We start from the raw sequence: 10928 nt of genomic DNA on the forward strand, positions 1-10928 counted from the left end.
GAAATTCAGGAAATACAAATAGGCAAGAGCAAAGAGCAGACAGAAAAGGAAGTGACATTCCTTGTTTTATTAATGTTTTATTAATGTTTGTCACTTCAATTTTCCATTTTCAATCTTTCTATCTTTCATCCGTCCTAAATTTGAATACTCAGATATTGTATGGGATCCTCACACTAAGGCTAGCATCGATGCGCTAGAAAGGCCCCTACGCAGGCAGTAAGGTCCATCTTCTCTAAATATTGCCCCAGTGACTCCCCAAGTAACCTAACAACCCGACACAATATTCGCTCTTTGCAACTAAGAAGAAAAATTCACAGGCTTAAATTAAATTCGACCTTACTAAGTAATAATAAATTGTCTCTTTCTCCCGAACCTTATATAAAACCACTGAGCAAGACATCGCCACGTTGTCTGATTAACACCTTCTAATGCTAGAACTAAGCTCTTCAAGGATTCGTTTTTCTTCTAACACAATAACTAAGTGGAACAGCCTGCCTTGCAGCCAACTTATCAGTACTGACACAATTGCATCTATTACTATTTAGTGCTTTCTGTTGCAAAATAGTGTTTCAACTTGTATATTGTCACCTAGTTATGCAATGTTATACTTATCGCAATAATTCTGTACTATGCATTCCTCTTTTCCTGTATTAGGTTTTTCAGTGCTTGGCAACTTGCTCATAGATTTATTTTGCCCATTTTGCTTTTTGCATGAACTTTTCCCCTCCTGCCTATAAGCCTTCCAGGCCTGCAGTGTTCTTAAGTAAATAAATAAATAAATAAATAAATAAATAAATCGTCAGATCCCACGCAGTGCGGGAATCGATGTAATGCGAAGCAGCCAGCAAAGAGCTGCATGCATCGTCTTTGTCATTGAGGCTAATGAAGTCATTCATGTCGTGACATCTAGTTCGCTATATATCGCGAGATTGTCATACATGCATGCGTGTACAATCTGGTATATTCCATGCTAATGAAAAATATATTCTGCTACATGCATACGATGAGTGACCTGCTATTTATGTTCGCCATGCACTCCTGTCATACCACACCAATTTAGGTATATCTCCAGTTAACAAAATGGCCGCGAGTGCAGCATGAGCGTGGCGTCAAAATCATATCCTAGATGACACGCATGTCATGATTTTCGTGTTACCACCTGTTATTTATGTTCGTCACACAGTCACGTCATGCAATACCAATTTTGGTGTATATCAAGCTAGCGAAACGGCCGCCAGCGCACCATGAGCGTGGCACGTAAGTCATGCTGTGCATGACATGCGTGTGATTCATGTTACCACCTGTTATTTGTGCTCGTCACACGGTCACGTCGCGCGATACCAATTTTGGTGTATATCAAGCTAGCGAAACGGCCGCCAGCGCACCATGAGCGTGGCACGTAAGTCATGCTGTATATGACATGCGTGTCATGATTTTCATGTTAGCACCTGTTATTTGTGTTCGTCACACAGTCACGTCACGCGATGCCAATTTTGGTTTATATCAAGCTACCGAAATGGTCGCGAGCGCATCATGAGTGTGACATGTAAATCATACTGTACATGACATGCATGTCATGATTTGCACGTTAGGACCTGTCACTTATGTTCGTCATATACTCTTGTCACGCCATACCAATTTTGGTATATATCAAACTAACGAAACGGCCGCAAGAGCACCAAAACAGTGATGTAAATCATGTCGTTCATGACATGGATATCATGATTTTCATGTTATGACCTGTCATTTATGTTCGTCATAAAGTCATGTTACGCCATACCAATTTTGGTGTAGATCCTATTAACGAAACGGCCAGGAGAGCACAAAGTCGTAGGCGGATAGATAGATAGATAGATAGATAGATAGATAGATAGATAGATAGATAGATAGATAGATAGATAGATAGATAGATAGATAGATAGATAGATAGCAGGGGCGTAGCCAAGGGGGGGGGTTGGGGGGGTTCAAACCCCCCCCCCCGAAATTGTTCAATTTTGCTTGCGTATATAGGCACGCACACGTACAAACGCACGCAGGAACATACATAAAGTATGATTGAACCCCCCCCCCCCGAAAAAAATTTCTGGCTACGCCCCTGATAGATAGATAGATAGATAGATAGATAGATAGATAGATAGATAGATAGATAGCAGGGGCGTAGCCAAGGGGGGGGTTGGGGGGTTCAAACCCCCCCCCCCCCGAAATTGTTCAATTTTGCTTGCGTATATAGGCACGCACACGTACAAACGCACGCAGGAACATACATAAAGTATGATTGAACCCCCCCCCCGAAAAAAATTTCTGGCTACGCCCCTGATAGATAGATAGATAGATAGATAGATAGATAGATAGATAGATAGCAGGGGCGTAGCCAAGGGGGGGGTTGGGGGGGTTCAAACCCCCCCCCCGAAATTGTTCAATTTTGCTTGCGTATATAGGCACGCACACGTACAAACGCACGCAGGAACATACATAAAGTATGATTGAACCCCCCCCCCGAAAAAAATTTCTGGCTACGCCCCTGATAGATAGATAGATAGATAGATAGATAGATAGATAGATAGATAGATAGATAGATAGATAGATAGATAGCAGGGGCGTAGCCAAGGGGGGGGTTGGGGGGGTTCAAACCCCCCCCCCCGAAATTGTTCAATTTTGCTTGCGTATATAGGCACGCACACGTACAAACGCACGCAGGAACATACATAAAGTATGATTGAACCCCCCCCCCGAAAAAATTTCTGGCTACGCCCCTGATAGAATAGATAGATAGATAGATAGATAGATAGATAGATAGATAGATAGATAGCAGGGGCGTAGCCAAGGGGGGGGGTTGGGGGGGTTCAAACCCCCCCCCCGAAATTGTTCAATTTTGCTTGCGTATATAGGCACGCACACGTACAAACGCACGCAGGAACATACATAAAGTATGATTGAACCCCCCCCCCCGAAAAAAATTTCTGGCTACGCCCCTGATAGATAGATAGATAGATAGATAGATAGATAGATAGATAGATAGATAGATAGATAGATAGATAGATAGATAGCAGGGGCGTAGCCAAGGGGGGGGTTGGGGGGGTTCAAACCCCCCCCCCCAGAAATTGTTCAATTTTGCTTGCGTATATAGGCACGCACACGTACAAACGCACGCAGGAACATACATAAAGTATGATTGAACCCCCCCCCCCCGAAAAAAATTTCTGGCTACGCCCCTGATAGATAGATAGATAGATAGATAGATAGATAGATAGATAGATAGATAGATATAGCAGGGCGTAGCCAAGGGGGGGGGTGGGGGGGTTCAAACCCCCCCCCCCCGAAATTGTTCAATTTTGCTTGCGTATATAGGCACGCACACGTACAAACGCACGCAGGAACATGCATAAAGTATGATTGAACCCCCCCCCCCGAAAAAAATTTCTGGCTACGCCCCTGATAGATAGATAGATAGATAGATAGCAGGGGCGTAGCCAAGGGGGGGTTGGGGGGGTTCAAGCCCCCCCCCGAAATTGTTCAATTTTGCTTGCGTATATAGGCACGCACACGTACAAACGCACGCAGGAACATACATAAAGTATGATTGAACCCCCCCCCCGAAAAAAATTTCTGGCTACGCCCCTGATAGATAGATAGATAGATAGATAGATAGATAGATAGATAGATAGATAGATAGATAGATAGATAGATAGATAGCAGGGGCGTAGCCAAGGGGGGGGTTGGGGGGTTCAAACCCCCCCCCCCGAAATTGTTCAATTTTGCTTGCGTATATAGGCACGCACACGTACAAACGCACGCAGGAACATACATAAAGTATGATTGAACCCCCCCCCCCCCGAAAAAAATTTCTGGCTACGCCCCTGATAGATAGATAGATAGATAGATAGATAGATAGATAGATACGCTCAAAGTCGCAGAAGTTCGCTAAGAAAGGCTTTGCATTTAATAAATGAATAAATAAATAAATAAATAATTAAATAAATAAATAAATAAACATGGCTGATCCCTCCGTCATAGGAATCGGTATAACCCGAAAGTGAAACGTGTGTTCACAGACGTAGTTGAGCGTTTGTTGTGCATTGTTTCGGCACAAGGGCGAAGGAATGAATGCTATAGCAACATATTGTAATGTCACGCGAAGAACGGCAAGCAGCTCAAAACTCGCAACGTGCTGCTCAAGCAGAAAGGACGCCCGGAAAGGACATACACAGGATGAGCGCAAACTAACAACTCTCACAGTTCGACAGTTAAAGCGCGCTGCTCAAACACAAAGGAGGACGCGCGAAACGAACGCACAAGTATTGGCCTGGTGTGCGACCGATGGCGGCGCTGCGAACGGCGCCTGTATGACGTCAGAGCGGGGATTCGCGCGCTTTCGTCTGCTACGTAGGCTCAGCGCCGTGTTGAAACCACCGTTGTGGTAAATCCCAACAAAAAAGCAGTTTAATAGGTTATCTTGCGTATGGTGGCTACTGACGCTGTTCGAACAACCGTGGGACTGCTTTTAACGTTCATTTAGAACTACAACTCTTTGTTTTTTAGAACTGCGGCCGCTTGTCGCCGCGGCAAGTGCTGCGTAATGACGAAGTACTGCTCTGTGCCTCAGTGTACTTCGTCTGCTCGTGAAAAAGGCGTTAGCTTTCACAACTACCCTAGGGACCCAAAGCTGAAGAAGAAGTGCATCGCAAGCTCAGAATGGGAAAGCGCCCCACGCCTTCATCGACAGTGTGCAGCAAGCACTTCGCAGACAGTGACTTCTGCTACCCGCCATACGCGACTCTTAGGTAAGCTTGTGACCGTGTTTAAGCGTCTCGCCAATACTTCAGGCGTTTATTGCACGCAGGCTATAAGCATAGCCGACTTACACCAGGTGCGGTGCCGTTCTACAACCTGCTGCGAAGGCCCCTAGACAAGGAGCCGACGACGCGGCCTCCGAATCGCCTCGCAGGAAAGCGCGCCTCGTGAGCTCAGCTGAGCGGCGCAGGATATCTGAGACTACGGGTGCATTTGGATGGCGTACATACGTATTTTACTTATGAAGGCAAGCGCGCGCCTAGCGGGCTGCTTATCATAAAGTCATAAGCGAAAACTGTTGCCGCTATTTAGTGCACATTCTCTAAAACTTTTCACCTGAGGCAGTGCAGACGCTTTTTAAAAAGCGGATCTCTTTAAGCTTTTCGTTAGGCTGCGTGACGTGAAACTGGACCCAGCTTGCCTTTGCCACGTTATTAATCTCTGTGGCCTTGTGCGTGGTATAATCAGCGATGAACTATTTGTTATATTCTAATACCCACGCGACGGCCCTGTTCGGTATTAATAGGAACTACGACGTAATATCGTTCTCACTGAACCAACATTACCGGAAAAACTGCGATCATGGGCACCGGCAGGGGGGTGTGCAACAAGGCGGCACTTGCGCACTTGTTTGCAGGACGACAGCAGCGGCGGTGATGCGATCTCCGTTGACGGCCTCGACCGCGCATTCAACAACGTGGCCTGCGTCGTACACCACCTCGCCTTCGATGAGGCACCGCTACCTTTCACAAGCTTTATCTACATACTTGTAGATGCTGGAGAACGGCACGCTTACTGAAATATCGAAAGCACCACCCAAACTAATAAGTATCGTACGGCGGAAACACGATAACGAGCGAGAACACTCACACATAGTTTCACTTTATTACCAGCAATGCGGTCGGTGGCATCGGCGCACTCGTCGGCCATCCAGGGGATTTCTTGGCCCTGTCGATTGGGCCGCAACTCAAACAAGTTCAAGATTACACTCGAAAACATTCGTTGCAGGCGTTATAGTTGAACGTCGCGAGGCTGTTCGTTCGACAAAGTTCCCGCCTGAAGCAGACGATCCGCATAAAGGAGCAGCGGCTGCTGCAGCGCGGTTGAGAGCGGAGTCCCCGCTCCGACGTCACACGCGAGAGGGCGCCACTCCAAGATCTCGAGGCCAATACACAGGATGAGTGCGAACTAATTGTCACAGTTGTAATTTATTTGTGTGTGAGCAGCGCGCTCCTATCGCAAAAACGGCAGCTGCAGTGAACGAAGTGGCCTTCGTGCTCTCTGTAACTTCAACGCAAACTTGCGGTGAGAGCACAAGACGTACAAACGACCTCCCAATCACTAGATAAGCGCGCGCGCATCGCAGCGCAATGGGCGACGACCTTTAAAGCGTGCCCTTGGAGTCCTTCGCGCGATCTCGCTAGTGATAACGAAAACACGCTGAAGTGCAACCGATCTCTGAGTACCGCCAACGGTAAAAGGTGTATATAAATAGCTCACCGTTAGTACGCTGAACAACGTGCCGCCTGTGGTCGAGTCGGTTCGCGCCGCGCGCTGCGTAGCGAGGGGTCGTAGGTTTGACTCCCGGCGATGGAACTTTTTCTGCTAGTGTTCTTTGCCATCTGTTATTTATGTATATTTCACAGTCATATCCGTGACGGAAATACGTCAGTGGAGACGTGGTGGACCCCGGTATAAAACACTTTCTTGTTAAAAATAAAATAAATATCAGTGCAGCGTCGGTTTGTTAAACAACTGTAAAGGGACGTAATGAAGGATGTTTGCCGCGAAATTTTCTCGTCAAATGATCGTCAAACCGTGGAGTACCAACGTTGTGAGGTAAACTTGGCATTCCGTCGATGTAAAGAAGCAGTGTGGAGGTGGATACAGTCTCATACGGGCTGTTACCTCACATAAAAAAGGCACTGTCTTTCAACCATCCAGAAGCAACTAAACTGTCAAGCATAAACTTAGCTGCTTCTTTAAGAGGAGAAACGCAGAGACGCGTTACAGTTAAGCATGCTATTTACTTTGTGATGTGCATTGTCACCAGCTAGAAATTACATCTTCACATTACATGGAGCAACGTTCACGGGACACATAACGATCGTCTTCTTTTTCCACATTTCTCTCATAATGTGAGGCGGTGGATTGAGACATCGACACTGCGTGCGCACACACACGCATACATACATACATACATACATACATACATACATACATACATACATACATACATACATACATACATACATACATACATACATACATACATACATACATACATACATACATACATACATACATACATACATACATACATACATACATACATACATACATACATACATACATACTCAAATCAACTACATAACTACACAATAAATTGACTACAGAACATCTACACAGAGAACTACAGCAACTATAAAAACACAGCCATTAGTAAAGTGACTGAAAAATTAACCAAGGCCAAGTACGTATGAGGAGGTGGAAGGTAACTCAGGAAGGCTGGTATTATAACTTCAGCAAGTAATTTGTGAGGAGATTAGTGGGAGTAAATTCATTCACGGGTGATTCTGACAGATTCAATGCTCGGTCAGCACTTTCCTAGTGCTGCTACAGAAGAGAGCAGAAAGCAATAACCGACGAAATCTACACAGTCCGGAGTGAGCGACCAACATCGCCCGCAAGTTCCCATCCGCTCATAATCTTACACCAGCGCATAAAAAAAAAAGAACAGCAATGGCAATAGTGTGACCTTGAGCTGAATTTATTAATCTCAGCACTCTAGAGTGTGTGCGGTGTCAACGCACATACTAATATACCCGTGTACGTGCCTAGTTTGTTCACGGTGTTAACTGTTCGTCTGATGTAGCGATTCCACTTATCTTCGTGACCGCGCACGCCGGACTACGACAACGTGACCGGAGTCAAACGGAACAGGAACAATGGACACGTGGCCAGAACAAAGGGCGAAAAGTCGAGTAACGAAGTCATCATTAAGGCTGATTTAGAGCGGGACGGCGACGCTTCTCAAGATGATTGCCCAGTGATTTCACGATTCCGAACAGCAGTGCGGCAAACGAAGAGCCGGAACGTACAGTGTCATACTGTCTCAGGCTTCTGCAGCAAACTCTTCAACTTAACAGGAGCTTGGTCTTCGTCCATGAAACGTATTCTTTCTTTCTTTCTTTCTTTCTTTCTTTCTTTCTTTCTTTCTTTCTTTCTTTCTTTCTTCTTTTCTTTCTTTCTTTCTTTCTTTCTTTCTTTCTTTCTTTCTTTCTTTCTTTCTTTCTTTCTTTCTTTCTTTCTTTCTTTCGTTCGTTCTTTCTTTCTTTCTTTCTTTCTTTCTTTCTTTCTTTCTTTCTTTCTTTCTTTCTTTCTTTCTTTCTTTCTTTCTTTCTTTCTTTCTTCTGCGTCTGTCTCACTAATTTGTGACTGCTAGACTAGGCAACTCCTCGCAAAGCTGTGCAACGCACGTCCGACACATTCCATTACTGTCACAGCGGCCTTGACCGCGTTGGAGAGGAGTGGCGACCACTTGATGAAAAAATATGGCTAAGGAGTCGTCATAAAAGGTGAAATTATCAAGGCTTGTAGACCGGGCGGGCTTCATAAATATCGCACAAGCGCGGCTGAGGTCAAATTTAGTAGTATACCTGTAATAAACGGGGTTCTTTTTCTAACCCTAATGAGTCGTTTTCTTTATTACTCGTTTGACGGCGCAGTAACCACTGCCGTCCGTCATTGACGATACCCGAAGAGGCAGCTGCGATAACTTAACGTGAATGGTCACCTTGTGAGCAGAGAGGGGTTGGAGGAAGGGGAGGAGGGGAGCGAAGTCTATATGCGTCAGACTGAGGACGTTCCAGCAATCACGTTGTCGATGGTCTCGGCGCAACGTCGCTCAGGCAGCGTCACAACACACGCAGGAATGTCGAGCTATTTCGATAATAGAAGAACGGGCCTTCTTAAATGCTGCAGCCAGCCATAGCCGGTATAAAAAAATTGGCCGCGTATCTGCGTGCTTCGCTGCAAATTTCGTCTAAAGACGATAGAAGAGGCGCTGCGTGAGATATGGACGCCATCTGGCAATACGTCGGGAAACATGAGTGCTGTGTTGCGGGCTGGTAGTCCCGGCGCAGCGGCAGGCGAAGACCGGCGGTGACCAACGCGACCGGTGGGGACGCCGGCCAGCCCGAATACGCTGTTTGGTGCGATGCGCCGAAGGAGAAGAAACGTCCGCACTCAACGAGTACTCTCCACAAACTCTCTTACTTACACGTCGCCTGGGTAAAACAGGAATGCCAGAGCGGTGCCCCCTGTCATTCGTACAATGCAGTACTGAACCGAAATCTAAACACAACATGAGCTTGTGCAGAGGGCACGGAGGAAGACAAGTTTCAGCGCAGTCGCATTTTCAGCGCACCGTAAGAAACTAGGGTTGTAACATTGTAGGGCGAGTAGGGCCAGAAGGACCGTCACGAGGAAAACCTGCCTCCTCAGTCGTATTCGCCTGGAACGTTGGTGTGGCTTCGCGTTCCCTCCTCCGCTCCTGGCCTTTCCACAAAGCTACTGCCTAAGTACGAAGGCCCCTACCGCGTCCTACGTCAAGCATCCCCAGTTAACTATATGATTGAGCCTGTTCAATCATCTACAACCCGCCGTCGTCGCGGCTGCGAGACTGTTCACGTCGATCGACTGAAGCCGCATTATGACCCTCCAGTTGTACCTGTTCCTTAGGTCGCCAGGATGGCTCCTTTTCCGCGGGGGAGTGATTTGTAACATGGTAGGGCGCAGACAAGAACGCCTGCGAAAGAAGAAGACGAAGACGGTTGTTGTTGGCGCTCGCGCTTGCTCGGCTTGGACTGCTGATCGCTTCAGCTGTGGCAGTCTTTTAATAAACGCGTTACTGTCTCAACGTTAAACGCATACCATCAAGGTCTTTAAAATTGCGTATCTATGTATTTTCTATTAAAGGAACACACCACCTAATACTTACCTAATGATGTTACGCCTCAGATATGCGTAATATTTACTTTTTGATCGACAACGTTCACAAGTATGAACAGCCATACCAGTTCAAGATGGGTGGGCGGTAAGCAAGTGGTTCAACTTTGGCTGGTTGGCTGAATCGGGTGACGTGCCGACAAACAGAAAGACAGAAAGACAGACCAAAATTTCTGCGTTTAGGTTCCCCAAGAAAGACTATCGTCTTTAAAATTGACAAAATAAAGTATGCTTGTCAACCTGCCACATGAAATCTGTCAGCCATACAGTCCCCATAGGTCATGCTTCGACTAAAACATGCCTTCATCGTATCAGGTGTATATTGCTTAGATTACTCCCTTCTGTAATTCGCCTTGGCTTTGAGGGTATTAGAAATAGATAAACAACGATACATGAAAGTCCGGCTGTTGATTAGAGTATGGTGGGTGTAAAGCTTATGAGATTACACTACGATTGCGGAGGCTGCTTGAAAATACATTTGAGAGTGCTGCAAACCAGGCGCACAAATGAATTCTTGTTTTTCCAGTTTCGAGGTCTTTCTTTTTTCGATGTCCAGAAAGAAATTAAAACATAATTATGCTGTATAAGCTCGTAAAAAGTGTGCCACGTACATTTTTGAAGCGATCCAGAACTTTTTACGCAAGATTTACATTTAAATGTAACTTTGCAGCATCGCATAACTGCTCATAACTAACCGATTAGACAGAGTATGAGAAATATTCCGAGTAAACCAAGACGTACGTGAACTTTACGCCGTTAGTCCTATTCTTTAATCACGGGCCCGAAAACGAGCACCATAAAAACGTTTCCACACCGTTATAAACTGAATAAAATTTTCCTTGAATAAAAAAAAAATGAATTGATATATTTTTTTTCTGTTGTGTCCTCGATAACCATTAATACTTCACGCGTGGTATGGCCAACGTTTACTGGCGTTTACCACGACATACATCGTACGCGTTTCCAGCTTCCCGAAAGTCGTGTCATGTGAGAGTTTAAAACAACGCCGTCTTCTAGGTCAATTGTGGAACAAAGACAAAAAGTCACCTTCTCAGCAAGGGTAAATCAAGGGCAAATCAAGCTCCGTCGCGCTGCTAAGTTCTATGATGCGGGTTCGTTTCCCGATC

This window comes from Rhipicephalus sanguineus, chromosome 3 (genome assembly GCF_013339695.2).
Source record: "Rhipicephalus sanguineus isolate Rsan-2018 chromosome 3, BIME_Rsan_1.4, whole genome shotgun sequence".
NCBI lineage: Eukaryota > Metazoa > Arthropoda > Arachnida > Ixodida > Ixodidae > Rhipicephalus > Rhipicephalus sanguineus.